Source organism: Rana temporaria, chromosome 12, assembly GCF_905171775.1.
Source record: "Rana temporaria chromosome 12, aRanTem1.1, whole genome shotgun sequence".
NCBI classification, from domain to species: Eukaryota; Metazoa; Chordata; class Amphibia; order Anura; family Ranidae; genus Rana; species Rana temporaria.
The window spans coordinates 107079958-107107533 of NC_053500.1; the positions used below are offsets into that span (position 1 = coordinate 107079958).

Genomic DNA, 27576 nt, shown 5'->3' on the forward strand with positions numbered 1-27576 from the left:
ACATGTGTATATAAATATACTTATTTTTTTATTGGTCGAAGTAGATGGACTTGTGTTTATGTAACTATTTATTGAAGGGGTTATGGCTACCATTAATAAATTTCCCTCAAGGTGCCTCTCACATAAAGCTCTGCCGCCACCCAGTGTCTAACGTCTAGTACTACACACACCCCAGCACAACAAATCTTTCAAAAATATCAAAACAGACTGCGCTCTTCTCATAGAGCTCTGCTGCCACCCAGTGTTCACCTGATAATACTACAGGCTCACGAATTCTATTATGTCAATTAATCGTGTTTTTTTCTTCAATTGAACACTGTTGTATCCCGAACCTGCCAATTTTCAAGGACTGTAATCGTTTCGATATGAAAAAACATGAATTAAACAAAAATAAGAAGCGTCAACGGCTGACACAGAGGGAGACTACATTTCCCAGAATGCCGCAGGCGGTATCGCGAGATTTGGGAGCTTTATAATGGAAGGGAGCGGCGTGGTGAGATCTCTTCCGTCCTCATGGCTGCCAGCAGAAGGTGGGTGATCAGTGGACGGGCCGCGTTATGTAGTAGATTGTGTCTAGAATCCTTTACATTGCATGCTAATTTTCTATATAGCTATTGCTTGTTAGAATTAAAGTTGGTCATTCACTTTCCAATGTGATTGTACGATCTTCATAAATCCCAAACCTGGTAGAGGTCCAATTAACATGCTGATCATTGCAGTAAATCGAATGTCTCCTTTAGATCTGTCATCAGATTGCAGTGTGTGTGTGTGGTCTGCTGGAAGGTGGCCATGCATGTGCTTTGTGTGATCTCCTTGGGGTCAGAGCACAAGGATCAATGTAATTGGATGCAGGCTTTTTTTTTTTTTTTTTTAATTGCATAGCTTTATCACTTGTAAAGCTGACCATATACCATACAATCTGAGGCCAAATGTGAACAATCCATTGTTTGTATCCAGATAGACAGGACTTTTGTACTACATAAATGATGGTATAGACCTAATGCAGACCATGATGATTGGACAATCTCCTCCTAGATCTTCTAGCTTTGTAGTATACATACATAGTTGGTATGTGTATGCCCAGCTATGTAGTAGTCACTTTCTCAGTGCCTGTTTGCCGGGGGCAATTCAGTGGCTGATACAGGCCTTGTGATGGGTTTGTAATGGAACTTTATCACTTTAAGGCCTCTTGTACATTATACTCCTGTTTGAGCGTCTACTTTTTCTCTCCCCCTCAAATGGTTAATCTGAGCAGCTCTCATCCATTTATAGGCAGCTATATATACAATGCATGGTCATGCTTGTTCCTACTCGGCCAATCAGAGGAAGCTTTGGGTTCATTAAAACGGAGGTTCACCCTAAATGACAACTTTAGCTTAACGCCTGCCGCATGTACATATACGTTGGCAAAATGGCACGGACAGGCAGAACGACGTTGCTGCCTTGGCGGGGGGTCCGCTTGGGACACCCCCCTCCGGTACATACGGCAGTCGGTAAGCCTCAGGGAGAGATTCGTTTATAGCCGCTCCGTCGCGATCGTTCCCCGGAGCTATAGAACGGGGAGAGCTGTATGTAAACACGGCTTCACTGTGGCACCGTATCGATCGTGTCATCCCTTTTTATAGGGAGACACGATCGATGATGTCAGACCTACAGCCACACCCCCCTACAGTTGTAAACACACACTAGGTGAACCCTAACTCCTTCAGCGCCCCCTGTGGTTAACTCCCAAACTGCAACTGTCATTTTCACAATAAACAATGCAATTTGAATGCATTTTTTGCTGTGAAAATTACAATGGTCCCAAAAATGTGTCAAAATTGTCCGAAGTGTCCGCCATAATGTCGCAGTCATGAAAAATCGCAGGCATTAGTAAAAAAATAAATAAATAAAAATGCAATAAAACTATCCCCTATTTTGTAAACGCTATAAATTTTGCGCAAACCAATCGTTAAAAGCTTATTGCTTTTTTTTTTTTTTTTTTTTTATTACCGAAAATAGGTAGAAGAATACGTATCGGCTTAAACTGAGGAAAAAATGTTTTATGTTTTTGGGGATATTTATTATAGCAAAAAGTAAAAAAAAAAATTTTTTTTTTTTTTTTCAAAATTGTCGCTCTATTTTTGTTAGCGCAAAAAATAAAAACCGCAGAGGTGATCAAATGCCACCAAAAGAAAGCTCTATTTGTGGGGGAAAATTTTGTTTGGGAGCCACGTCACACGACCGCGCAATTGTCTGTTAAAGCGACGCAGTGCAGAATCGCAAAGCCTGGGCATTTAGCTGCCTAAAGGTCCGGGGCTTAAGTGGTTAATTAAACCATTACACATCCACTATTTTTTTTTCGGCATTTTTACCTTTTTAATCCAGCTCTTAATCTTCTGTCAATCAGCGTTTCCCAGCGGTAGTGGGCGTTTATTACATTTTCCCCAACAAGCGCTATGTCTCCTGGGAGTGAGTGATGAGAATCCCAGGAGACGTGCTGTAATCCCACGATATCTCACGGGTCATGTGATGGCCAACAGTGCAGTGTTTACGGCGACGCTCGCTGTCAACACTGCACATGCGCGGGATAGAGCGGTGAATGCTGGGACGTCAGCATTCACCGTATCCAGGAAGGACATGCTGGTGGGCTTCAGTGTCCACAATAAAGATGGAAACGTCCATCTATGGATTTTATTAAATCTCCGTTTCGGGACAAAACAAATGCTGCGGGCTCTAAGATTGGCACACACGAGTGGCTATTTTAACAAGGTAAGTGCGGCGGAAGGATAAAAAAATTGAACCCCCGCTTTAATAGAATACAAAGCTGCTGATGAATGGCTGAGTGCCACTCCAATTTTTTTTTTTTTTCTGGTGAGACAGGAAGGTCTCGTGTAACTCCAGAACACAATACTGTATGTAGCTTAGGCTACGTGGAGTTTGTTGTGCACACAGCAGACTCTGTTAGAGGAAATTATTTTTGGCAAGCTTGACCCGAACTACAGTAAGAGCTGGTTCACAGGGGCGGCACGACTTGCCGAGCGGCAAGGCGATCTGCACACGACTTCAGAGGCGACTTGCAAAATTACTTCTGTATTGAAGTCAAAGCAAGTAGCCCTGAGTTTCTCCAATTAGAACGGCTCCATAGTACAGAACAGAGCGCGACTTGTTAGGCGGCTGAGTCGCCCCGGTGTGAACCGGCTCAAAAAACCTTGGACTGTGAGCATTATTCGTTCCTGAAACATGCTTGTAATCCAAAGCACTTGTATATCGAAGCAAATTTCCCCATAACAGACTTGGACCTAATTTATTTGTCTAACAAAAGGTAGATCTGCAATAGTTTGTGATTGATGTACATTGCAAGGATTGTAACAAACGAGTTCCCTGGAAAAAGCAGCCGCTCTTTAATCCTCAGTGGTGCAGGACTGTTTTTTTTTTTTTTTTTGCCTGGATAAATAGAATAATTTTCTATGATGGCTTAATAATCAGTGATTTGTTGGACCGTCTCGTCTGGCTCTGGAGACATAGCTGATCCTCACAGGGGGGTCTGTACTTGGCTCTATTGGCAGGACTGGTCTCGGGCAGATATAAGAAGTGCGCTGTGATGAAATTAACCTAAAAAGAGCTGGAATTACCGTCAGATTGCTGGTGGTGAGAAGGGTTTTTCTGAGCACACATCCCGTTCTGTAGCATTCATTAGAAATGCTTAGTAAGTTTATAATCGTCCATTTAAATGGTACATTTTCTGAAAATGCAATAGTGGGGCATGCCATCTAGATTGTCTTACACTTTGTTTTGTTCTCTTCAGGTCTGATCACTTGGGGTTTCTGATCTTCCGGGTCCGCCTGTTTAGGATTGTGGTAAGTGCCGTCTGGAGAGCTACAAGTTTTCTGTAAAGTGTTTAAATTTTTTTTTTAAGCTTGTTACTTGCCTGCTTTGTACAAAGCAGCCACTGTCTTCCTTTTGTGCCCCCTGCTCTATACCCCTCATAGGAAATGCCTTCTTGTGGGGCACTTGCAGATGGGGGGGGTACTTGTGCCGGCTCAAACCCAAGACATGCTGCCTGTATCTGTAGACAGCATGGCCTGCCCCTGGTTTGCATTTGCTAGTTGGAGCCAATGGCTCCTGATACTATCGGTGTGCCCTGTGAGGAGCTGCTCCCGGGCAGTGCTGGGTGAGATCAGGCTCATGTAATAGGGAAGCCTACATCACAGGTTTTTACCTTTTTTAAAGGTAATGTTTGTTTAAAAAAGTTATACTTGCCTCCACTGTGCAGCTCGTTTTGCACAGTGGCCCCAAACCTGGTCTTCTGGGGTCCCTCGGCGGCTGTCTTGGGGGGGGCCCCCCCACAAGAACTCGTCACCTTCATGCAAGCTTGCATGGTGATGAGTTGTTGCGGGCGCGCTCCTTTGATCGGCGGCCATAGCCACTCACTGTATCACTCTGCCCCAGCACGCCGCGTCATTGGATATGATTGACAGCAGAACGAGCCAATGGCTGCACTGCTTTCAGCCAATAAATGACCCGAGAAGCCTGCGCAAGGACTTTCGAAGGGCCAGGTAAGTAAAGGGGGGGCTGCTATTCCTCAGATGTGTTCACCTTAATGCATTAAGGTTAAAACTTTTACCTTTACAACCCCTTTAAAGAATTAAGATTACAAATCCCTAAGCCTCTAGAACCAAACCTTCCCCAGTGTACATCCTTTAATCTCAATGTTTGGGGCAGTTGGTGTAGCAAAGAAACGAATGTAGGTCTACCCGAGATGTAGAAAGCTGGCAAGAAACAAGCTCAATTGCCACCAGTCGGCTCAAATGGGTTTTGTGTGGATTTGACATGTTGGTGTCACATGATGATATTTGAGATATAGGAAGTGCCGTCCGATGCGATAACTGACGATCTCGTATTCTGATTGGCACCCATTGACTTGTGTTGGAAATGGTGTATGGATTCCTTACCTCACTAGCTCTGTCCTGTTACAGGAGGATGAAAGCCTGGCAGTAGTGGATGTCGGTCCAGCGAGAGGAGATGGGCAGTCATGCCATGTCAGGTAATTGTGTGTTTTATAATTGTTTTTGTTTTGTGAGCCAATGATGCTTGTTATCCCTGTCTGATTTCAGTCATGAGGACATTTTACTACTGATGGCTCTGTAACTGATCACATGCATGTGCCTTTTTTTTTTTTTTTTTTGCAATGTGATAATTTGTAAAACATTTGCATTTGGACATGTCAATGGTACTAAAAGCCTTTTCTGCATCACCAATAATTTGCTTGAAATTGGCAAAAAAATTATAAGGTGCACAGATTCTGTAAATGTAGTCATGCTCCCACATAATGGTGTAGAAGCCAAGTGAGACAATGACGTGTAAGTCTTGTAGGATTTAGACATGGGTTGGCTCTTCTACAGCTCTTGGATCTGCCCATGTGCTTCAGAGGCTTTGTAACGAAGTGTAACAGTTGTGCAGAAGTCCATGCACCCTTTAATGGCTGCAGACTGGCTAACATTTGAGAGTAACATGAAATATTTTACTAAAGCAAAATCTGATGCTCTAAAGCAGGGATATGCAATTAGCGGACCTCCAGCTGTTGCGAAACTACAAGTTCTATCATGCCTCTGGGTGTCATGCTTGTGGCTGTCAGTCTTGCTATGCCTCATGGGACTTGTAGTTCTGCAACAGCTGGAGGTCCGCTACTTGCATATCCCTGCTCCTAAAGGCAATGAAATGCTTGATCAGTTTCTTGTGTTTGTGATGGGGTAGGGTTCATTTCATGGTGCACAATGATTTTCTAAGGCGGCCTGCATATGTCAGGGCCTCCTGGGAGCAACAAATGTTAAGAAAAGCAAAGGGAGCACCACGTTGTATGGTGGCTAGAAATGTAACTTGTTTAAATACATTGAAACTATACAAGATGTTACTGCTAACATTTGAGTTGGCAAGCTTCCCTTCATCTGACCTTTTGGAAGCTCTATAGCACTGGGACTCTTAAGAAATGAGAAGGGTTCAGGGATTGAAGTCAAGTGCTATAGGTGGCATATTGTCCTAGAATGTTTGGGTGGTTGCTTCAATCAGATCTACTCATATTAAATAGAAGTTCAGAAAACGTTCCTTTTTTCTGATCTTCCATACATCTCTGATGTGTCATGGTGGAAGAGCTGTGCAGTTTGCTAGTGTTTCCCAACTTGTAAGATTGGGATTTGACTCAAATAGACACTTGCTGGTGTAAAGTTCTTCTACAACCCAGCCTCTTGTGATGGGTTTAGTTTTCTCCTACAATGGGCCAGTGGTCAAGTGATCTCTTCCTAACGGAAGGAATGCTGGTTTATACACGGGCAACATTATTGGAGAATATGCAAGACTGCATACTTGCCGTTTTTATTGGCACGAAAGTAGTGGCACGGCATAGTGTTGCGCCACAAAAGTTTAACTTGTAGTAATGGGATTTTTATTGTTTGCAGGAAATTCATAATGAACACTTGAATGCCGAGCTGCACCATTCCTGGTTTTAAGGTATACTTCCTGTTTTTCTTTTTAAAGGTCATCAGTGATTGTATTTTTCTTAATATCTCAGTAATTCAAAGCTCCTGGGACAGCTATAGTAAGAGCCTGTAGACTTCATCTTGCATAGAGCTTGCTGTTTGAAATGACACGTGGACATTTAAATTGGTACTAGACAAGGAATCCATTAAAGCAGTGGTCATCAACCTTGTCCTGCAGGGCCCACTAACAGGCCAGGTTTGCAAGATAACTGAAATACATCGCAGGAGATATCATTTGCTCCTCAGTGATTGGAGTATTCTAGACTGCATCTCCCCAAGGTAATACATAAAACCTGGCCTGTTAGTGGGCCCTGCAGGACAGGGTTGATGACCACTGCATTAAAGGGAGGGTAACTCCACTTTATTGGAAATTTATCATTGGAATGTTAAAAAATTACCATTCCTTTTCAATATGCTATATTATAATTTTCTGTAAAATGCAAAAAACATGCTTTCTTGGTGGTGCTGATCTCAGATATAAGGAGTGCGCTGTGATGAAATTAACCTAAAAAGAGCTGGAATTACCGTCAGATTGTTGGTGGTGAGAAGGGTTCCTCTGAGCACACATCCAGTTATGTAGCATTCATTAAAGGGGTTGTAAAGAAATTTTTTATTTTCCCTAAATGGCTTCCTTTACCTTAGAGCAGTCCTCCTTCACTTACCTCATCCTTCCATTTTGCTTTTAAATTATTTCTTCTGAGGAATTTTCACTTCCTGTTCTGTCTAACTACACACCATAATGCAAGGATTTCTACCTGGTGTGGAGAGACCCTTGAAGGGGCGAGCAGGAGTGTCAGGACACTTTCTACTTTGCAGATAGCAAAAGGAGCTGTGTTAGTGGGCATCCTGACACACCTGCTTGCCCCCTCAAGAGGCTTTCTCCACACCAGGTAAAAAGCCTCGCATTACTGTGTGTAGTAAAGACAGAACAGGGAGTGAGGATTTCTCAGAAGAATTAAACATTTAAAAGCAAAATCGAAGGATGACTGCACTTAGGAAAAGGAAGCTATTTAGGGATATATTTTACCTTAAATACATTTGCTGCTTGGTAAGTTTGGGGGGGGGGTCCAGTGTTGCACATATTGGGCCCAGTGGCTCATTGACTTGTAGTAATGGGACTTTTTTTTTTCTTTGCAGGAACTTGCATAAGGAACACTTGAATGCCGAGCTGCACCGTTCCTGGCTTTAAGGTATACTTAACCTCATGTTTGTCTGATCTTGGGCAGATATAAGGAGTGCGCTGTGATGAAATTAACCTAAAAAGAGCTGGAATTACCGTCAGATTGTTGGTGGTGAGAAGGGTTTTTCTGAGCACACATCCAGTTCTGTAGCATTCATTAAAAATGCTTTTGCTGCTTAAAGCGGAAGTTCACCCAAACAATTTTTAACATTAGATTGAGCCTCATTTTGTCAAGGGGAATCTGGGTTTTTTTTTTTGTTTTTTTTATATAAATCGAAGCTGTACTTACCGTTTTAGAGATCTTCGGGACTGGGCGTTCCTATTTGACAGGCTTCCAACGGTCGCATACATCGCGTCACGAGTAGCCGAAAGAAGCCCAACGTCGGTGCGGCTCTATACGGCGCCTGCGCACCGACGTTCGGCTACTTTCGGAAAATCGTGATGTGTGCGACCGTCGGAAGCCTGTCAATCAAATGGGAACGCCCATACCCGGAAGCAGCGGAGAACCTCTATCTCTAAAACAGTAAGTACGGCTTCGATTTAAAAAAAAAAACACCCGATTCCCCTTGACAAAACGAGCCTCAATCTAATGTTAAAAATTACGTTTTTGGGTGAACCTCCACTTTAAGTGTGTAATTGTCCAATTAATTGCTAATGGCTCTTACTGCTATTCTTCTCTGTGAGGGAGAGAAGAGCCGCTACTCCCGGGCACAGTGCTGGGTGAGATCGGGCTCATGTAATTCTAAGGAGATCCTACATCACAGAAGGGTTTTTACCTGAGATTAAAAACCCTTAAGCCTGTAGAACCATTTCTTTCCCGGTGTATGTCCCTTAATTTTAATCTATAATGCTTGGAGCAGTTGGTGGAGCAAAGCGCATGAAGGTCAGCCTGACATGTTGGAGGCTCCAGTGTTGCACATATTGGGCCAGTTCATTAAATTGTAGTAATGGAACTTTTTATTCTTTGCAGGAACTTCCGTAATGAACACTTGAATGCCAAGACGCAGCGTTCCTGGTTTGAAGGTATACTTCCCCTCCTGTTTGTCTTTTTAAAGGTCATCACTGATGGTATTTTTCTTAATATCTCAGTAATTCAAAGCTCCTGGGACAGCTGTAAGATCCTGTAGACTTCAATCTTGCATAGAGCTTGCTGTTGCAATGACACGTGGACATTTAAATTGGTACTAGACCTAACAAGGAATCCATTAAAGGGTATCCACTGTAATGGGAAATTGGCATTAGTATGTTAATTGCCATTTTTCAACATGCAACACTCAAATTTTCTGTAAAACTTGCTGCCAGGGGTGTTCTGTACACAACTCCCTCAGTGTAATTTCCTTGTGATTGGCTTGCTGTCTTCCCAAGAAGTCTGCACAAAGATGCAAGTCAGGTTTTTGGCAGCACAGATATCAAAATGGATATCGCATCTAGATATATGCAGACTCTGCAGCTTTCCTCATTAAAGCCCTGCAGGTGCAGCAGTTGATTATAAAATCACTCCCATACAAATTCACTCTGCGCATGGGTACAAAGCTATTCCTTCAGCATAACAAAAGGTAGGAATCCAACAAATTCCCCCCCCCCCCCCATGTACTTTGATCAGCAAGAGAAGTAGAGAAGTGTTGAGCGAATAAAGTTAACCTTTAGTTCTACATTCTCAGTGGTGTAAAGTCTTGCCTGGCTAAATTTAAGCATTTTATGTGATTTGTTGGACAGTCTGGTTCTGGAGACATGTGACAGATCCATAGCTGATCCTCACAGGGAGCTCTGTACTTGGCTCTATTGGCAGGGCAGATATAAGGAGTGCGCTGTGATGAAATTAACCTAAAAAGAGCTGGAATTACCGTCAGATTGCTGGTGGTGAGAAGGGTTTTTCTGAGCACACATCCAGTTCTATAGAAATGATTAAAGCAGCATTCCGAATTTTTATTTTAAAGTAAGCAGCTACAAATACTGCAGCTGCTGACTTTTGAAATATGGACTCTTGCCTGTCCAGGGTGCCTGCAATGTTGGCACCTGAAGCAGATTTGTCTCTGGGTGCTGCCGCCATCTTTGGTTAGGAAATTAAGCCTTGTGGCTTCACTTCCTGGTTCCCTACTGCGCATGCGCAAGTCGCGCTGCATGATTTGAATGGTCCCTGCTGTCTTCTGGGACTTGTCTCCCAGAAGACTGAGGGGCAGGATATGGCATAGATATGTGGCTATCAATGGCCAGAAGTGGGAGAAAATGCCTGTTTTATATCTGCCCCCCCAAAGTGCCAAATGTGCCCCCAGAGGTGGGAGGATTGCAAAAAACAGAAGTTCCATTTTGGGGTGGAATTCCGCTTTGCGTGTATAATCGCCCTCTTGGTACCAGGCTTTCTGAGACTGCAGTAGTGAAAAATGCCATCTAGATTGTCTTACACTTTGTTTTGTTCTCTTCAGGTCTGATCACTTGGGGTTTCTGATCTTCCAGATCCACCTGTTTAGGATTGTGGTAAGTGCCATCTGGAGAGCTACAAGTTTTCTGTAAAGTGTTTAAATTTTTATTTTATTTTTTATTTTTTTTAAGCTGGTTACTTGCCTGCTTTGTACAAAGCAGCCCCTGTCTTTTTGTGCCCCCTGCTCTATACCCCTCTTAGGAAATGCCTTCTTGTGGGGCACTTGCAGATGGGGGGTACTTGTGTCGGCTCAAAGCCAAGACATGCTGCCTGCATCTGTAGACAGCATGGCCTGCCCCTGGTTTGCATTTGCCAATGGCTCCTGATACTATCAGTGTGCCCTGTGAGGAGAGCTGCTCCTGGGCAGTGCTGGGTGAGATCAGGCTCATGTAAGTATAGGGAGCCTACATCACAAAGGTTTTTTACCTTTAAAGGTAATGTTTGTTTAAAAAAAAGGTTATACTTGCCTCCACTGTGCAGCTTGTTTTGCACAGTGGCCCCAAACCTGATCTTCTGGGGTCCCTCAGCGACTGTCTCGGCTCCCCCCGCAATAACTCGTCACCTTCATGCAAGCTTGCATGGTGACGAATTGTTGCGGGCACGCTCCTGTGATAGCCGGCGCCCATTGCCACTCACTGTATCACTCGGCCCCAGCACGCCGCGTCATTGAATATGATTGACGGCAGAACGAGCCAATGGCTGCACTGCTTTCAACCAATAACTGACCCGAGAAGCCTGCATGTTCACAGGACTTTCGAAGGGCCGGTAAGTAAACGGGGGGGGGGGGGGGGCTGCTATTCCTCGGATGTTTTCACCTTAATGCATTAAGGTGAAAACTTTTACCTTTACAGCCCCTTTAATGAATTAAGATTAAAAATCCCTAAGCCTGTAGAACCAAACCTTCCCCAGTGTACATCCTTTTAACCACTTAAGCCCCGGACCTTTAGGCAGTTTAATGCCCAGGCCAGGTTTTGCGATTCGGCACTGCGTTGCTTTAACAGACAATTGTGCGACGTGGCTCCCAAACTTGGCGTCCTTTTTTCCCCACAAATGGAGCTTTCTTTTGGTGGTATTTGAACACCTGCGGTTTTTATTTTTTGCGCTATAAACAAAAATAGAGCGACAATTTTGATAAAAGTGCAATATTTTTTGCTGTAATAAATATCCCCCAAAAACATATATACATTTTTTTTCCTCAGTTTAGGCCGATACGTATTCTTCTTCTTATTTTTGGTAAAAATCTCTAAGCGTTTATCTATTGGTTTGCGCCAAATTTATAGCATTTACAAAATAGGGGATAGTTTGATTGCTTTTTTTTTTTTTTTGTGACTGCGACATTATGGCGGACAATTTTGACACATTTTTGGGACGATTGTCATTTTCACAGCAAAAAAATGCATTTAAATTGCATTGTTTGTTGTGAAAATGACAGTTGCAGTTTGGGGGTTAACCACAGGGGGCGCTGTAGGAGTTAGGGTTCACCTAGTGTGTGTGTGTGTGTGGCTGTAGGACTGACATCGATCGAGTCTCCCTTATAAAAAGGATCGATCGATACGCCGCCACAGTGAAGCACGGGAAAGCCGTGTTTACATACGGCTCTCCCCGTTCTTCAGCTCCGGGGAGCGATCGCGACGGAGCAGCTATAAACGAATAGCCGCTCCGTCGTCCCGGATCGCTCCCCCGATGAAATCCGCACGCAGCGGAGGGGGTTCCGATCGGACCCCCCACCCGCTAGAAGGCAAGGACGTATATATACGCCCATCTGCCTGTCCCTGCCATTTTGCGGACGTAAATAGTCGTGCGGCGGGCGTTAAGGGGTTAATCTCAATATGTTTGGGGCAGTTGGTGTAGCAAAGAAACGTGTAGGTCTACCCGAGATGTAGAAAGCTGGCAAGAAACAAGCTCAATTGGGTGGATTTGATGTGTTTGTGTCACATGATGAGATTTGAGATATAGGAAGTGCCGTCCGATGCGATAACTGACGATCTCATATTCTGATTGGCACCCATTGACTTGTGTTGGAAATGGTGTATGGATTCCTTACCTCACTAGCTCTGTCCTGTTACAGGAGGATGAAAGCCTGGCAGTAGTGGATGTCGGTCCTGCGAGAGGAGCAGTCATGCCATGTCAGGTAATTGTGTGTTTTATAATTGTTTTTGTTTTGTGAGCCAATGATGCTTGTTATCCCTGTCTGATTTCAGTCATGAGGACATTTTACTACTGATGGCTCTAACTGATCACATGCATGTGCCTTTTTTTTTTTTTTTTTTTAAAACATTTGCGCGTTTGGATATGTTAATTGTGCTAAAAGCCTATTCTGCATCACCAATAAATATTTGCTTAAAATTGGCAAATGATAAGGTGCACATATTCTGTAAATGTAGTCATGCTCCCACATAATGGTGTATAAGTTGAGTAGGACAATGACGTGTAAGTCTTGTAGGATTCAGACATGGGTTGGCTCTTCTACAGTTCTTGGATCTACCCCTGTGCTTCAGAGGCTTTGTAACTGGAAGAGTGACAGTTGTGCAGAAGTCCATGCACCCTTTAATGGCTGCAGACTGGCTAACATTTGAGAGTAGCTTGAAATATTTTAATAAAGCTAAATGTGATGCTCTAAAGCAGTGGTCTCCAAACTGCAGCCCTGGGGCCAGATGTGGCCCTTTGCCTGCCCTTATCTGGCCCTCGGGGCACTATTCAGCCAACTGACACCAATGATGGGGCACCATTCCCCTACAACCCCATGAATGGGGCATTCTTAATATCAACAATAGGGCACTATTCCTATTGGACCCAATGATGGAGCACTAATGCTGGTGCATTATCAATCTCTGCTCCCATTGGCCACAGGCTGGCCCCCCTAAAGCCCCAAGGTCACTAAGCTGGCCCTTTGCTTGGAAAGTTTGGAGACCCCTGCTCTAAAGGCAATGAAATACTTGATCAGTTTCTTGTTGTGTTTGTGATGGGGTAGGTTTCTTTTCATGGTGCGCAATGATTTTCTAAGGCGGCCTGCAAATGTCGGGGCCTCCTGGGAGCAGCAAATGTTTAGAAAAGCAAAGGGAGCACCAGGTTGTATTGTGGATAGAAATCTAAGTTATTAAAATATATTGAGACTATACAAGATGTTACTGCTAACATTTGAGTTGGCAAGCTTCCCTTCATCTGACCTTTGGAAGCTCTATAGGACTGGGACTCTAAGAAATGAGAAGGGTTCAGGGATGGAAGTCAAGTGCTATAGATGGCATATTGTCCTAGAATGTTTGGGTGGTTGCTTCAATCAGATCTACTCATATTGAATAGAAGTTCAGCAAACTTTCTTTTTTCCAATCTTCCGTACATAGTTCTGATGTGTCATGGTGGAAGAGCTGTGCAGTTTTCTAGTGTTTCCCAACTTGTAAGATTGAGATTTGACTCAAATGGACACTTTCTGGTGTAAAGTTCTTCTACAACCCAGCCTCTTGTGTGATGGGTTTAGTTTTCTCCTACAATGGGCCAATGGTCAAGTGAAGGAATGCTGGTTTATACACGGGCAACATTATTGGAGAATATGCAAGACTGCTTACTTGCCGTTTTATTGGCACAAAAGTAGGCACGGCCTAGTGTTGCACATGTTGCGCCACAATAGTTTATTTACTTATAGTAATAGGATTTTTATTCTTTGCAGGAAATTCATAATGAACACTTGAATGCCGAGCCGCACCATTCCTGGTTTTAAGGTATACTTCACCTCCTGTTTCTTTTTAAAGGTCATCAGTGATTGTATTTTTCAAAGTATCTCAGTAATTCAAAGCTCCTGGAACAGCTGTAGTAAGAGCCTGTAGTAGACTTCCATCTTGCATTGAGCTTGCTGTTTGAAATGACACGTGGACATTTAAATTGGTACAAGACCTGACAAGGAATCCATTAAAGGGAGGGTAACTCCACTTTATTGGAAATTTATCATTGGAATGTTAATGAGAATTCCTTTTCAATATGCTATATTTTTATTTATTTTTTCTGTAAAATGCAAAAAATATGCTTTCCTGGCGGTGCTGATATAAGGAGTGCGCTGTGATGAAATTAACCTAAAAAGAGCTGGAATTACCGTCAGATTGCTGGTGGTGAGAAGGGTTTTTCTGAGCACACATCCAGATTCATTAAATGCTTTTGCTGTTTAGTAAGTTTGGGGGGGGGGGGGGGTGGTCAGTATTGCACATATTGGGCCCAGTGGCTCATTAACTTGTAGTAATGGGACTTTTTTTATTTTTTTGCAGGAACTTGCATAAGGAACACTTGAATGCCGAGCCACACCATTCCTGGTTTTAAGGTATACTTTCCCTCCTGTTTGTGTGATCTCAGGCAGATATAAGGAGTGCGCTGTGATGAAATTAACCTAAAAAGAGCTGGAATTACCGTCAGATTGTTGGTGGTGAGAAGGGTTTTTCTGAGCACACATCCAGTTCCGTAGCATTCATTAAAGCGGAGGTTCACCGGTAAATTGCTATTTTTACCCTTAGATGGATGCTCATTTAGTCTAGGGGAATCGGCTAGTTTTAAAATCGAAGCTGTACTTAGAGAGCGATCTTCTCCGCTATTTCCGGGTGTGGGACTAGGCGTTCCTTCTTGATTGACAGACTTCCGACGGTCGCATCCATTGCGTCACGATTTTCCAAAAGTAGCCAAACGTCGGTGCGCAGTATAGAGCCGCACCGACGTTCGGCTACTCGTGACGCGATGGATGCGACTGTCGGAAGACTGTCAATCAAGAAGGAACGCCCAGTCCCGAAGACCTATACCCGGAAGTGGCAGAGAAGATCGCCCTCTACAACGGTAAGTACTGCTCGGATTTTAAAACTAGCCCATTCCCCTAGACCAGGGATATGCAATTAGCGGACCTCCAGCTATTGCAAAACTACAAGTCCCATCATGCCTCTGACTCTGGGTGTCATGCTTGTGGCTGTCAGTCTTGCTATGCCTCATGGGAATTGTAGTTCTGCAACAGCTGGAGGTCCGCTAATTGCATATCCCCACCCTAGACTAAATCCAGCATCCATCTAAGGTTAAAAAAACATTTATGGGTGAACTCCCGCTTTAACAGGGTTGTAAAGGAAATTTCTTTTTTTTTTTTCTCTCTAAATAGCTTCCTTTACCTTAGTTACATAGTTAGTCAGGTTGAAAAAAGACACAAGTCAATCCAGTTCAACCACAAAAAATAAACAAACAAAATAAAAACCACAGTACAATCCTATACACCCAACTCCATACCCACAGTTGATCCAGAGGAAGGCAAAAAACCCCAGCAGAGCATGATCCAATTTGCTACAGCAGGGGGAAAAAAATCCTTCCTGATCCCCCGAGAGGCTATCGGATTTACCCTGGATCAACTTTACCTACAAATCTTAGTACTCATTTATTTTATGTACATTTAGGAAAGTATCCAGGCCTTAAAGCAATCTACTGAGCTGGCCAGAACCACCTCTGGAGGGAGTCTGTTCCACATTTTCACAGCTCTTACTGTGAAAAAACCTTTCCGTATTTGGAGGTGAAATCTCTTTTCCTCTAGACGTAAAGAGTGCCCTCTTGTCGTCAGTGTTGACCGTAAAGTGAATAACACCAAGTCCACTGTATGGACCTCTTATATATTTGTACATGTTGATCATATCCCCCCTAATTCTCCTCTTCTCAAGAGTGACTAAATTCAGTTCCTCTAATCTTTCCTCATAGCTGAGCTCCTCCATGCCTCTCAGTGCAGTTCTCCTTCACTTGACCTCATCCTTCGATTTTTGCTTTTAAATGTCCTCATTTCTTCTGAGAAATCCTCACTTCCTGTTCTGTCTGTAATTCCACACAGTAATGCAAGGCTTTTTCCCTGGTGTGGAGAGCCTCTTGAGGGGGTGAGCAGGAGTGTCAGGACACTTTCTACTTTGCAGATAGCGGAAGGAGCTGTGTGTTAGTGGGCATCCTGACACTCCTGCTTGCCTCCTCAAGAGGCTTTCTCCACACCAGGTAGAAAGCCTTGCATTACGGTGTGTAGTTAGACGGAACAGAAAGTGAGGATTTCTCAGAAGAAATAAGGACATTTTAAAAGCAAAATGGAAGGATGAGGTAAGTGAAGGAGGACTGCACTAAGGTAAAGGAAGCTATTTAGGGATATATTTTACCTTTACAACCCCTTTAAATGCTTTTGCTGCTTGTAAGTTTGGGGGGGGGGGGGGTCCAGTGTTGCACATATTAGGCCCAGTGGCTCATTGACTTGTAGTAATGGGACTCTTTTTCTTTGCAGGAACTCGCATAAGGAACACTTGAATGCCAAGCTGCACCGTTCCTGGCTTTAAGGTATACTTCCCCTCCTGTTTGTGTGATCTCAGGCAGATATAAGGAGTGCGCTGTGATGAAATTAACCTAAAAAGAGCTGGAATTACCGTCAGATTGTTGGTGGTGAGAAGGGTTTTTCTGAGCACACATCCAGTTCTGTAGCAATCAATAAATGCTTAAGTGTTTAATTGCCCACTTACATGGTAATGGCTCCCACTGCTATCAGTCTTCCCTGTGAGGGAGAGAAGAGCCGCTGCCCCCGGGCACAGTGCTGGGTGAGATCGGGCTCATGTAATTCTAGGAGATCCTACATCACAAGGGTTTTTACCTTGGGATTTATTAAAACCACTGTGTAGAACAATTCTTCCCCCAGTGTGTCCCTTAATTTAAATCTGTTTGGGGCAGTTGATGGAGCAAAAGTCAATGTAGGTCTGCCTGATGGGTAGGAAGCTGGCAGGAGGCTCCTGTGTTGCATATATTAGGCAAGTTCATTAACATCTAGTAATGGGACGGTTTTTCTTTCTTTGCAGGAACTTCCGTAATGAACACTTGAATGCCAAGACACAACGTTCCTGGTTTTAAGGTATACTTCCTCTCCTGTTTATCTTTTTAAAGGTTATCACTGTTGGTATTAATATCTCAGTAATTCAAAGCTCCTGGGACAGCTGTAGTAAGAGCCTGTAGACTTCAATCTAGCATAGAGCTTGCTGTTGCAATGACACGTGGATATTTAAATTGGTACTAGACCTGACTAGGAATCCATTAAAGGGTATCCACTGTAATGGAAAATTGGCACTGGTATGTTAAAAATTGCCATTCTTTTTCAAAATTTTCTGTAAAACTTGCTGCCAGGGGTGTTCTGTACACAACTCCCTCAATGTAATTTCCTTGTGATTGGCTTGCTGTCTTCCCAAGAAGTCTGCACAAAGATGCAAGTCAGGTTTTTGGCAGCACAAATATCAAAATGGATATCGCATCTAGATATATGCAGACTCTGCAGCTTTCCTCATTAAAGCCCTGCAGGTGCAGCAGTTGATTACAAAATCACTCCCATACAAATTCACTCTGCACATGGGTACAAAGCTATTCCTTCAGCATAACAAAAGGTAGTAATCCAACAAATTTCCCCCCCCCCCCCCCCCCCCCATGTACTTTGATCAGCAAGAGAAGTGTTGAGCGAATAAAGTTAACCTTTAGTTCTACATTCTCAGTGGTGTAAAGTAAGTCTTGCCTGGCTAAATGGAAGTATTTTGTGATTTGTTGGACAGTCTGGTTCTGGAGACATGTAGCGGATCCATAGCTGATCCTCACAGGGAGCTCTGTACTTGGCTCTATTGGCAGGGCAGATATAAGGAGTGCGCTGTGATGAAATTAACCTAAAAAGAGCTGGAATTACCGTCAGATTGTTGGTGGTGAGAAGGGTTTTTCTGAGCACACATCCAGTTCTGTAGAAATGCTTAAAGCAGCATTCCGAATTTTTATTTCAAAGTAAGCAGCTACAAATACTGCAGCTGCTGACTTTTAAAATATGGACTCTTACCTGTCCAGGGTGCCTGCAATGTTGGCACCTGAAGCAGATTTGGCTCTCGGCTGCTGCCGCCATCTTTGGTTAGGGAATGAGGAAGTGAAGCCTTGTGGCTTCACTTCCTGGTTCCCTACTGCGCATGCGCAAGTCACGCTGCATGATTTGAATGGTCCCTGCTGTCTTCTGGGACTTGTCTCCCAGAAGACTTGAGTGGCAGGATATGGCATAGATATCTGTGGCTATCAATGCCCAGAAGTGGGAGCAAATGCCTGTTATATCTGCTCCCCCCCCAAAAAAAGTGCCAAATGTGCCCCCAGGGGTGGGAGCATTGCAAAAAACAGAAGGCTGGAATTCCGCTTTATGTGTATAATCGCCCTCTTGGTACCAGGCTTTCTGAAACTGCAGTAGTGAAAAATGCCATCTAGATTGTCTTACACTTTGTTTTGTTCTCTTCAGGTCTGATCACTTGGGGTTTCTGATCTTTCAGATCCGCCTGTTTAGGATTGTGGTAAGTGTTGTCTGGAGAGCTACAAGTTTTCTGTAAAGTGTTTAAATTTTTTTTTTTTAGCTTGTTACTTGCCTGTTTTGTACAAAGCAGCCCCTGTCTTCCTTTTGTGCCCCCTGCTCTATACCCCTGTTAGGAAATGCCTTCTTGTGGGGCACTTGCAGATGGGGGTACTTGTGCCGGCTCAAACCCAAGACATGCTGCCTGCATCTGTAGACGGCATGGCCTGCCCCTGGTTTGCATTTGCTAGTAGGAGCCAATGGCTCCCGATACTATCAGTGTGCCCTGTGAGGAGAGCTGCTCCCGGGCAGTGCTGGGTGAGATCAGGCTCATGTAGGTATAGGGAGCCTACATCACAAAGGTTTTTACCTTAAAGATTATGTAAATGTAATGGTTTAAAAAAAAAAAAGTTATACTTGCCTCCACTGTGCAGCTCGTTTTGCACAGTGGCCCCAAACCTGGTCTTCTGGGGTCCCTCGGCAGTTGTCTCGGCTCCCTCTGCAAGAACTCATAACCTTCATGCAAGCTTGCATGGTGACGAATTGTTGCGGGCGCGCTCCTGTGATAGCCGGCGGCCATAGCCACTCACTGTATCACTCGGCCCCGGGACGCTGCGTCATTGGGTATGATTGACAGCAGAACGAGCCAATGGCTGCACTGCTTTCAGCCAATAAATGACCCGAGAAGCCTGCGTGAGGACTTTCGCAGGGCCCAGTAAGTAAACGGGGGGGGGGGGGGGGGGGGGGGGCCTCCTATTCCTCGGATTGTTTTCAAGGTGAAAACTTTTACCTTTACAACCCCTTTGATGAATTAAGATTAAAAATCCCTAAGCCTGTAGAACCAAACCTTCCCCAGTGTACATCCCTTTTAATCTCAATGTTTGGGGCAGTTGGTGTAGCAAAGAAAAGTGTACATCTACCCAAGATGTAGAAAGCTGGCAAACAAGCTCAATTGGGTGAATTTGATGTGTTGGTGTCACATGATGAGATTTGAGATATAGGAAGTGCCGTCCGATGCGATAACTGACGATCTCATATTCTGATTGGCACCCATTGACTTGTGTTGGAAATGGTGTATGGATTCCTTACCTCACTAGCTCTGTCCTGTTACAGGAGGATGAAAGCCTGGCAGTAGTGGATGTCGGTCCAGCGAGAGGAGATGGGCAGTCATGCCATGTCAGGTAATTGTGTGTTTTATAATTGTTTTTGTTTTGTGAGCCAATGATGCTTGTTATCCCTGTCTGATTTCAGTCATGAGGACATTTTACTACTGATGGCTCTAACTGATCACATGCATGTGCCTTTTTTTTTTTGCAATGTGAGAATTTGTAAAACATTTGCGCATTTGGACATGTCAATGGTACTAAAAGCCTATTCTGCATCACCAATAAATATTAGCTTGAAATTGGCAAAAAATAATGTGTACAGATTCTGAAAAGCTCCTGAAAGTCAGAATGTAGTCATGCTCCCACATAATGATGTATAAGTTGAGTAAGACAATGACGTGTAAGTCTTGTAGGATTCAGACATGGGTTGGCTCTTCTACAGCTCTTGGAAAGATCTACCCACGTGCTTCAGAGGCTTTGTAACTGGAAGAGTGACAGTTGTGCAGAAGTCCATGCACCCTTTAATGGCTGCAGACTGGCTAACATTTGAGTAGCTTGAAATATTTTACTAAAGCAAAATCTGATGTTTTGAAGGCAATGAAATACTTGATCAAATAGTTTCTGCTTGTGATGGGGTAGGTTTCATTTCATGGTGCGCAATGATTTTCTAAGGCAACCTGCATATGTCAGGGCCTCCTGGGAGCAACAAATGTTTAGAAAAGCAAAGGGAGCACCACATTGTATGGTGGCTAGAAATCTAACTTATTAAAATGTATTGAGACTATACAAGATGTTGCTGCTAACATTTGAGTTGGCAAGCTTCCCTTCATCTGAGCTTTGGAAGCTCTATAGCACTGGGACTCTAAGAAATGAAGGGTTCAGGGATTGAAGTCAAGTGCTACAGATGGCATATTGTCCTAGAATGTTTGGGTGGTTGCTTCAATCAGATCTACTCATATTAAATAGGAAAAAGGGAATGTTTTCTGAACTATCTTCCATACATAGTTCTGATGTGTCATGGTGGAAGAGCTGTGCCGTTTTCTAGTAAGACTGTAAGATTGGGATTTGACTCCAAAATAGACTTTCTGGTGGTGGTTATTCTACAACCCAGCCTCTTGTGTGATGGGTTTAGTTTTCTCCTACAATGGGCCAGTGGTCAAGTGATCTCTTCCTAACGGAAGGAATGCTGGTTTATACACGGGCAACGTTATTGTCGAATATGCCAGACTGCTTACTTGGTTTATTAACTTGTAGTAATGGGATTTTTTTTTTTTTTGCAGAAAATTCATAAACACTTGAATGCCGAGCCGCACCATTCCTGGTTTTAAGGTATACTTCCTTTCCTGTTTGTTTTTTAAAGGTCATCAGTGATGGTATTTTTCAAAGTATCTCAGTAATTCAAAGCTCCTGGAACAGCTGTAGTACAAGCCTGTAGACTTTATATAGCATTGAGCTTGCTGTTTGAAATGACAAATGTGGACATTTTAAATTGGTACTAGACCTGGCAAGGAATCTGTTTAAAAAGAGGGCAACTCCACTTTATGGGGAATTTATCATTAGAATGTTAAACATGACAATTCATTTTCAATATGCTATATTATAATTTTTCTGTAAAATGCAAAAAATATGGCTTCCTGGAGGTTCTGATCTCAGATATAAGGAGTGCGCTGTGATGAAATTAACCTAAAAAGAGCTGGAATTACCGTCAGATTGTTGGTGGTGAGAAGGGTTCTTCTGAGCACACATCCCGTTCTGTAGCTTTTATTTTCCCTAAATGGCTTCCTTTTCCTTAGTGCAGTCCTCCTTCACTTACCTCACCCTTCGATTTTTGCTTTTAAATTTTTATTTCTTCTGAGAAATCCTCACTTCCTGTTCTGTCTGTAACTCCACACAGTAATGCAAGGATTTCTACCTTGTGTGGAGAGACTCTTGAGGGGGCAAGCAGGAGTGTCAGGACGCTTTCTACTTTGCAGATGGCAAAAGGAGCTGTGTGTTAGTGGGCGTCCTGACACACCTGCTTGCCCCCTCAAGAGGCTTTCTCCACACCAGGTAAAAAGCCTTGCATTACGGTGTGTAGTTAGACAGAACAGGAAGTGAGGATTTCTCAAAAGAAATAAGGACATTTAGAAGCAAAATGGAAGGATGAGGTAAGTGAAGGAGGACTGCACTAAGGAAAAGGAAGCTATTTAGGCATATATTTTACCTTTACAACCCCTTTAAATGCTTTTGCTGCTTGGTAAGTTTGGGGGGGGGGGGGGTCCAGTGGCTCATTAACTTGTAGTAATGGGACTCTTTTTTTCTTTGCAGGAACTCGCATAAGGAACACTTGAATGCCAAGCTGCACCGTTCCTGGCTTTAAGGTATACTTCACCTCCTGTTTGTCTGATCTCGGGCAGATATAAGGAGTGCGCTGTGATGAAATTAACCTAAAAAGAGCTGGAATTACCGTCAGATTGTTGGTGGTGAGAAGGGTTTTTCTGAGCACACATCCAGTTCTGTAACATTCATTAGAAATGATTTTGCTGCTTAAGTGTGTAATCGCCCAATTAAATGGTAATGGCTCCCACTGCTATCCATCTTCCCTGTGAGGGAGAGAAGAGCCGCTGCTCCCGGGCACAGTGCTGGGTGAGATCAGGCTCATGTAATTTTAGGAGATCCTACATCATAAAAGGATTTTTACCTGAGATTAAAAACCCTTAAGCCTGTAGAACCATTCTTTCCTGGTGTATGTCCCTTTAATTTAAATCTGTAATGCTTGGGGCAGTTGGTGGTGCAAAGTGCATGAAGGTCAGCCTGACATGTTGGAGGCTCCAGTGTTGCACATATTGGGCCAGTTCATTAAATTGTAGTAATGGAACTTTTTTATTCTTTGCAGGAACTTCCATAATGAGCACTTGGAATGCCAAGACACAGCGTTCCTGGTTTTAAGGTATACTTCCCCTTCTGTTTTCTAAAGGTCATCAGTGATGGTATTTTTCTTAATATCTCGGTAATTCAAAGCTCCTGGAACAGCTGTAGTAAGAGCCTGTAGACTTCCATCTAGCATAGAGCTTGCTGTTTGAAATGACACTTGTGGACATTTAAGTTGTTAGACATGACAAGGAATCATTAAGTGGCAACTCCATTTTATGGGGAAAAATTGGAATGTTAAAATGACCATTACTTGGAATAAATTGCCATTGTAGGAATATTTTAAATGACCATTCCTTTTAATTATGCAACACTAGAATTTTCTGTAAAATGTCTTCCTGGAGGTGTACAAAACACCCTCAAATGTAACTTCCTTGTGATTGGCTCACCATAGCTGATCCTCACACGGGAGGTCTGTACTTGGCTCTATTGGCAGGGCTGATCTCGGGCAGATATAGGGAGTGCGTTGTGATGAAATTAACCTAAAAAGAGCTGGAATTACCGTCAGATTGTTGGTGGTGAGAAGGGTTTTTCTGAGCACACATCCAGTTCCATTCATTAAATGCTTTTGCTGTTTAGTAAGTTTGGGGGGGGGGGGGTCCAGTGTTGCACATATTAGTCCCAGTGGCTCAGTAACTTGTAGTAATGGGACTTTTTTTTTTTTTTTCTCTTTGCAGGAACTTGCAGAAAGAACACTTGAATGCCGAGCCACACCATTCCTGGCTTTAAGGTATACTTCCCCCTCCTGTTTGTGTGATCTCAGGCAGATATAAGGAGTGCGCTGTGATGAAATTAACCTAAAAAGAGCTGGAATTACCGTCAGATTGTTGGTGGTGAGAAGGGTTTTTCTGAGCACACATCCAGTTCTGTAGCAATCATAAATGCTTAAAGCCGAGGTTCACCCTTAGAGCACTTTTTAGCCTTAGATGCCTGCTCGTTTTGTCTAGGGGAATCGGCTATTTGTTTTAAAATATGATCCGTACTTACCCGTTTACGAGATGCATCCTCTCCGTCGCTTCCGGGTATGGGCTGCGGGAATGGGCGTTCCTTCTTGATTGAGAGGCTTCCGACGGTCGCATTCATCGCGTCACGATTTCCCGAAAGAAGCCGAACGTCGGTGCGCAGTATAGAGCCGCACCGACTTTCGGCTATGAGTGACGCGATGGATGCGACCGTCGGAAGACTGTCAATCAAGAAGGAACGCCCGCTCCCGAAGACCCATACCCGGAAGCGACGGAAGAAGATGCATCTCGAAAACGGTAAGTACGGCTCATATTTTAAAACAAATAGCTGATTCCCCTAGACCAAACGAGCAGGAATCTAAGGGGAAATTTTTTTTTTTTTTAATAAATGGTTGAACTCCCGCTTTAAGTGTTTAATTGCCCACTTAAATGGTAATGGATCCCACTGCGATCAGTCTTCCCTGTGAGGTAGAGAAGAGCCGCTACTCCCGGGCACAGTGCTGGGTGAGATTGGGCTCATGTAATTCTAAGAGATCCTACATCACAGAAGGGTTTTTACCTTGGGATTAAAAACTCTTAACCCTTTAACACCGCTGTGTAGAACAATTCTTCCCCCAGTGTGTCCCTTAATTTAAATCTGTTTGGGGCAGTTGATGGAGCAAAAGTCAATGTAGGTCAGCCTGACGGGTAGGAAGCTGGCAGGAGGCTCCCGTGTTGCATATATTAGGCAAATTCATTAATATCTAGTAATGGGACTGTTTTCTTTCTTTGCAGGAACTTCCATAATGAACACTTGAATGCCAAGACACAACATTCCTGGTTTTAAGGTATACTTCCTCTTCTGTTTGTCTTTTTAAAGGTCATCACTGATGGTATTTTTCTTAAAATCTCAGTAATTCAAAGCTCCTGGGACAGCTGTAGTAAGAGCCTGTAGTAGACTTCAATCTTGCATAGAGCTTGCTGTTTGAAATGACACGTGGATATTTAAATTGGTACTAGACCTGACTAGGAATCCATTAAAGGGTATCCACTGTAATGGGAAATTGGCATTAGTATGTTAAAAATTACCATTATTTTTCAACATGCAACACTCAAATTTTCTGTAAAACTTTGCTTGCTGCCAGGGGTGTTCTGTACACAACTCCCTCAAATGTAATTTCCTTGTGATTGGCTTGCTGTCTTCCCAAGAAGTCTGCACAAAGATGCAAGTCAGGTTTTTGGCAGCACAAATATCAAAATGGATATCGCATCTAGATATATGCAGACTCTGCATCTTTTCTCATTAAAGCCCTGCAGGTGCAGCAGTTGATTATAAAATCACTCCATACAAATTCACTCTGCACATGGGTACAAAGCTATTCCTTCAGCATAACAAAAGGTAGGAATCCAACAAAAGCCCCCCCCATGTAATTTCTTCAGCAAGAGAAGTGTTGAGCCAATAAAGTTAATCTTTAGTTCTACATTCTCAGTGGTGTAAAGTAAGTCTTGCCTGACTAAATGGAAGCATTTTATGTGATTTCTTGGACAGTCTGGAGACATGTGACAGATCCATAGCTGATCCTCACAGGGAGCTCTGTACTTGGCTCTATTGGCAGGGCTGATCTCAGGCAGATATAAGGAGTGCGCTGTGATGAAATTAACCTAAAAAGAGCTGGAATTACCGTCAGATTGCTGGTGGTGAGAAGGGTTTTTCTGAGCACACTAGTTCCATTCATTAAATGCTTTTGCTGCTTAGTAAGTTTGTGGGGGTTGGTCCAGTGTTGCACATATTAGGCCCAGTGGTACATTAACTTGTAGTAATGGGACTTTTTTCTTTGCAGGAACTTCCAAAATGAACTTGAATGCCGATCCACACCATTCCTGGTTTAAAGGTATACTTCCCCTCCTGTTTGTCTTTTTAAAGGTCATCAGTGATGGTATTATCACAGTAATTCAAAGCTGGGACAGCTGTAGAAAGGGCCTGTAGACTTCCATCTTCTGTTTTAAAATGACACGTGTGGACATTTATATTGGTACTAGAGGGTAACTCAAATTTAATAAGAATTGACGTGGGAAAATTTTAAATGTTAAAGGGGGTGTAAAGGTTCATCTTTAATTTTCTAAATTGGTTCCTTTTAAGCTAGTACATTGTTGGTTCACTTTCCTTCGATTTCACTTCTAAATGTGTTTTCTTTTGAATTTCTCACTTCCTGTTTCTCCTCGGTAAGCTTTCCACCATCATCCGAGCAGTGTAAAGTCATTTAGAACAGCTTACTGAGGAGTAACAGGAAGTGAGAAATTCAGACAAAGAAAAAAAACATTTAGAAGGGAAATTGAAAAAAAGTAAGTGAACCAACAATGCACTAGCTTAAAGTAACTTGTTTAGAAAATTAAAAACCAACCTTTACAACCCCTTTAAATGACCATTCCTTTTAAATATGCAACACTAGAATTTTCTGTAAAATATGGCTTCCTAGAGGTGTACTGTACAAAACTCCCTCAAATGTAACTTCCTTGTGTGATTGGCTCACTGATTTCCCCAGAAGTCTGCACAAAGATGCAAGTCAAATTTTTGCCACCCTTGCCGCAAAAATAATTTGAGATGCTACCAAATGGATATCGCATCGAAATATTTGCAAACCCTGCAGCTTTCCTCCATTGGAGCCCTGCAGGCACAGCAGATAATTGATTATAAAACTACAGACACAGATACCCTCTGCACATGGACACAAAGCTATTCCTTCAGAATAACAGTTGGAAATCTGCAACAAAATCCCTGCAATGTACATTGATTACCAAGAGTTTATTCGTTCAAAAAAAAATTAGTTCTTCGGCAGTGTAAAATCTTTCCTGGATAAAAGCCTTTTATGTGGTGGCTTGTTGGACAGTCTGGCTCTGAAGTCATGTGACAGATCCATGGCTGATCCTCACACAGAGGTCTGTACTTTGCTCTATTGGCAGGGCTGATCTCGAGCAGATATAAGGAGTGCGCTGTGATGAAATTAACCTAAAAAGAGCTGGAATTACCGTCAGATTGCTGGTGGTGAGAAGGGTTTTTCTGAGCACACATCCAGTTCTGTAGCATTCATTAAAAATGCTTTTGCTGCTTAAGTGTATAATCGCCCAATTAAATGATGGCTCCCACTGCTATTAATCTTTCTTGTGAGGGAGAGAAGAGCCGCTGCCCCCGGGCACAGTGCTGGGTGAGATCGGGCTCATGTAATTCTAGTGAGCTCCTACATCACAGAAGGATTTTTACCTGAGATTAAAAACCCTTAAACCTGTAGAACTATTCTTTCCCGATGTTGGGCCCATTTAAATCTATGCTTGGGGCAGTTGGTGGCGCAAAGCGCATGTAGGTCAGCCTGACATGTTGGGAGGCCCCAGTGTTGCACATATTGGGCCAGTTCATTAAATTGTAGTAATGGAACTTTTTATTCTTTGCAGGAACTTCCATAATGAACACTTGAATGCCAAGTCACAGCATTCCTGGTTTTAAGGTATACTTCCCCTTCTGTTTTCTAAAGGTCATCAGTGATATTTCTTATCTCAGTAATTCAAAGCTCCTGGGACAGCTGTAGAAAGAGCCTGTAGACATCATCTAGCAAAGCGCTTGCTGTTTGAAATGACAAGTGTGGACATTTAAATTGTTAGACATGACAAGGAATCATTAATTGGCAACTCCATTTTATGGGGAAAAATTGGAATGTTAAAATGACCATTACTTGGAATAAATTGCCATTGTAGAAAAATTTTAATGACAATTCCTTTAATTATGCAACACTAGAATTTTCTGTAAAATGTCTTCCTGGAGGTGTACTGTACACAACTCCCTCAAATGTAACTTCCTTGTTATTGGCTCACCATAACTGATCCTCACAGGGGGGTCTGTACTTGGCTCTATTGGCAGGGCTGATCTCGGGCAGATATAGGGAGTGCGCTGTGATGAAATTAACCTAAAAAGAGCTGGAATTACCGTCAGATTGTTGGTGGTGAGAAGGGTTTTTCTGAGCACACATCCAGTTCCATTCATTAAATGCTTTTGCTGTTTAGTAAGTTTGGGGGGGAGGTCCAGTGTTGCACATATTAGGCCCAGTGGCTCAGTAACTTGTAGTAATGGTACTTTTTTTTTTTTTCTTTGCAGGGACTTGCATAAGGAACACTTAAATGCCGTGCTGCACC

General features: G+C 43.1%; 1 long non-coding RNA gene and 18 other non-coding genes across 40 annotated transcripts; all 19 read left to right on the forward strand.

Moving 5' to 3' along the window:
- The first annotated feature begins 373 nt into the window (after nucleotides 1-373).
- Nucleotides 374-27576, forward strand: LOC120918505. Of its 22 annotated transcripts, XR_005744402.1 has the most exons (19): nucleotides 3458-3839; nucleotides 4959-5026; nucleotides 6435-6486; nucleotides 7653-7705; nucleotides 8666-8718; nucleotides 10119-10170; nucleotides 12183-12245; nucleotides 13779-13830; nucleotides 14368-14420; nucleotides 16939-16991; nucleotides 18390-18441; nucleotides 19551-19618; nucleotides 20824-20872; nucleotides 21851-21903; nucleotides 22419-22472; nucleotides 23131-23183; nucleotides 24190-24242; nucleotides 25236-25286; nucleotides 26842-27414. It is a non-coding gene; the product is annotated as an uncharacterized LOC120918505 (long non-coding RNA). The 22 variants fall into 22 exon arrangements; XR_005744397.1 differs by lacking the exon at nucleotides 21851-21903 and having other exon boundaries at nucleotides 3461-3839; XR_005744388.1 differs by lacking the exons at nucleotides 21851-21903; nucleotides 22419-22472; nucleotides 23131-23183 and adding an exon at nucleotides 374-530 and having other exon boundaries at nucleotides 3788-3839.
- On the forward strand, nucleotides 3579-3651 carry LOC120919716. The gene has a single exon (XR_005744649.1). It is a non-coding gene; the product is annotated as a small nucleolar RNA SNORD65 (small nucleolar RNA).
- On the forward strand, nucleotides 4822-4890 carry LOC120919692. Its single transcript, XR_005744626.1, has one exon. It is a non-coding gene; the product is annotated as a small nucleolar RNA SNORD49 (small nucleolar RNA).
- On the forward strand, nucleotides 7005-7077 carry LOC120919722. The gene has a single exon (XR_005744655.1). It is a non-coding gene; the product is annotated as a small nucleolar RNA SNORD65 (small nucleolar RNA).
- On the forward strand, nucleotides 7756-7828 carry LOC120919708. Its single transcript, XR_005744641.1, has one exon. It is a non-coding gene; the product is annotated as a small nucleolar RNA SNORD65 (small nucleolar RNA).
- Nucleotides 9504-9576, forward strand: LOC120919717. Its single transcript, XR_005744650.1, has one exon. It is a non-coding gene; the product is annotated as a small nucleolar RNA SNORD65 (small nucleolar RNA).
- LOC120919693 lies at nucleotides 12046-12114 on the forward strand. The gene has a single exon (XR_005744627.1). It is a non-coding gene; the product is annotated as a small nucleolar RNA SNORD49 (small nucleolar RNA).
- LOC120919718 lies at nucleotides 14163-14235 on the forward strand. The gene has a single exon (XR_005744651.1). It is a non-coding gene; the product is annotated as a small nucleolar RNA SNORD65 (small nucleolar RNA).
- On the forward strand, nucleotides 14471-14543 carry LOC120919709. Its single transcript, XR_005744642.1, has one exon. It is a non-coding gene; the product is annotated as a small nucleolar RNA SNORD65 (small nucleolar RNA).
- On the forward strand, nucleotides 16480-16552 carry LOC120919710. Its single transcript, XR_005744643.1, has one exon. It is a non-coding gene; the product is annotated as a small nucleolar RNA SNORD65 (small nucleolar RNA).
- Nucleotides 17769-17841, forward strand: LOC120919711. Its single transcript, XR_005744644.1, has one exon. It is a non-coding gene; the product is annotated as a small nucleolar RNA SNORD65 (small nucleolar RNA).
- LOC120919694 lies at nucleotides 19414-19482 on the forward strand. Its single transcript, XR_005744628.1, has one exon. It is a non-coding gene; the product is annotated as a small nucleolar RNA SNORD49 (small nucleolar RNA).
- On the forward strand, nucleotides 21211-21283 carry LOC120919721. Its single transcript, XR_005744654.1, has one exon. It is a non-coding gene; the product is annotated as a small nucleolar RNA SNORD65 (small nucleolar RNA).
- On the forward strand, nucleotides 21954-22026 carry LOC120919712. Its single transcript, XR_005744645.1, has one exon. It is a non-coding gene; the product is annotated as a small nucleolar RNA SNORD65 (small nucleolar RNA).
- Nucleotides 22920-22992, forward strand: LOC120919715. The gene has a single exon (XR_005744648.1). It is a non-coding gene; the product is annotated as a small nucleolar RNA SNORD65 (small nucleolar RNA).
- Nucleotides 23235-23307, forward strand: LOC120919713. The gene has a single exon (XR_005744646.1). It is a non-coding gene; the product is annotated as a small nucleolar RNA SNORD65 (small nucleolar RNA).
- LOC120919719 lies at nucleotides 25041-25113 on the forward strand. The gene has a single exon (XR_005744652.1). It is a non-coding gene; the product is annotated as a small nucleolar RNA SNORD65 (small nucleolar RNA).
- Nucleotides 26386-26458, forward strand: LOC120919720. The gene has a single exon (XR_005744653.1). It is a non-coding gene; the product is annotated as a small nucleolar RNA SNORD65 (small nucleolar RNA).
- On the forward strand, nucleotides 27335-27407 carry LOC120919714. The gene has a single exon (XR_005744647.1). It is a non-coding gene; the product is annotated as a small nucleolar RNA SNORD65 (small nucleolar RNA).